Source organism: Pinus tabuliformis, chromosome 3_2 (genome assembly GCF_031772625.1).
Source record: "Pinus tabuliformis cultivar Carrire ecotype Pingquan chromosome 3_2, CPIR1, whole genome shotgun sequence".
NCBI classification, from domain to species: domain Eukaryota; kingdom Viridiplantae; phylum Streptophyta; class Pinopsida; order Pinales; family Pinaceae; genus Pinus; species Pinus tabuliformis.
This window is the reverse complement of record NC_142302.1, coordinates 129,050,081-129,051,680: the sequence shown is the minus strand read 5'-3', so window position 1 is coordinate 129,051,680 and position 1,600 is coordinate 129,050,081. Positions and strand designations below refer to the sequence as shown.

Sequence of the window (1,600 nt, the reverse complement as noted above, 5' to 3'; positions counted from 1 at the left end):
TTCTGTGCTTGTTGTGGACAAGCTGTTCCCAAGGTCTGGTGATGGGCTTGGGAAGTGCAGATTGAGTTTCTGCATCTGTATATAGAACTGCTGCTTTATTTGAATGAACTGTACCATTATTAATATGCTGCTGATGGGTGGTTGTCTCAATGTTCTGAACAGAAACAGGTTCAGAATGGTGTCTATTTTGATGTAGCTCTTCTTGCTGTAGCTGTGATTCAAGTTGTAAAAAATCAATTTTTTCATGTACATCTTGTAAACAACTATGAATATCGGTGAGAAAATCCTTGCTGATTTTGACTGTATTATCCATAGTAGAGAGTATTAAATTGTTCACTAACTCTAATATTGCACCGATTGGAGCCATTTCTAACCTCAAAATAATAAAACAATGAGGAAAAGATGGACACCAAATAAACTTCTGGCAACAACTTCAAATCAGCTTGCAATAGATTCAACATACAGAGAATGGTGATATCCAGAAAACAGACTCCTCATTCAAAAAATGAATTTTCTTCAATTCACCTGAGAATTTAACTTCCAACAAAGCATGCTCCATTCTTCAGCAGGATCCAACTACATTCACAAAACGCATCATCACTAGTTCCTCCCTCTCAAGTATTTTGTTACAAGGTACAGCTGTTCAAGGACAGGCAGTCTAGCTGAATGTTTTAATAATTATAAGATTCCCAACTGTACATTTACCACCATAAATTTGAACTGAATGCTGTTCTTACTTTCAAGTTCTGACAAAAATCACTCTTAAGAAATATCTATGCCCACACTACTCCCAGTGCTCACAAATTAAATCCTGTGTACAAGAATACTCTCCAGCAAGTGTATGAAAGCCTCCTCATTGGCACGTGCAAAGAATTTATTCAAACAAGATAGTCAAAGTCATTGATATCTTAGATTTGAAGAACATGAGGATTAACCCAGTCTTTATTACCATCGATCCCTTGCGTGATACTCCTTCACAATTGCGTGCATATCTCAAAGAATTTCATGCAAAAATAATGGGGTTGACTGGACCTGTAAATGCAGTAAGGCAGGTAGCCCAATTGTACTGTGTTTATTTCAAAAAAACTGATGAAGAAGGATCGGATTACCTTATTGACTGTTCACATAATATGTACTTGAAGGATCCTAACATGGAATTTGTGAGAATGTTTGGGCTGGAGTATAATGCAGAGCAATTGACTGATGCTATAGCTTATGAACTTATATTTCTAATGACATAATGCGCGTGCGCAAGGAATAATGGATTGAGTAATCAAACACATATAAGACATGGGCAGATTTCAGCAACTCCACTGGTCTACAACGATTTCAGCAACATCGTCCTGAAGCGGGTTCACAGTATTTGAAGCGGGTTCTGCTGCCGCTGCCGCTGCCTCCAATCTTGGATCAAGTATTGGTGGATACTTTAAACATATAGCATAATAAAGTTTGAAATTCACAAATCCTATAAGAGTCTCATAAAATTCTACAAATGTCAGCATAACACGAAAATCAACATCAGCATTCCGACTTTCATTAGGTTTATTCTTGATACCCTTTACTTCACCTTTAGGACCATATTTCTCCGCTTCAGAGACAC

General features: G+C 37.4%; 1 pseudogene; it reads left to right on the top strand.

Moving 5' to 3' along the window:
• The first annotated feature begins 923 nt into the window (after window positions 1-923).
• Window positions 924-1,241, top strand: LOC149180145 (protein HCC2 pseudogene; annotated as a pseudogene).
• Window positions 1,242-1,600: the final 359 nt, after the last annotated feature.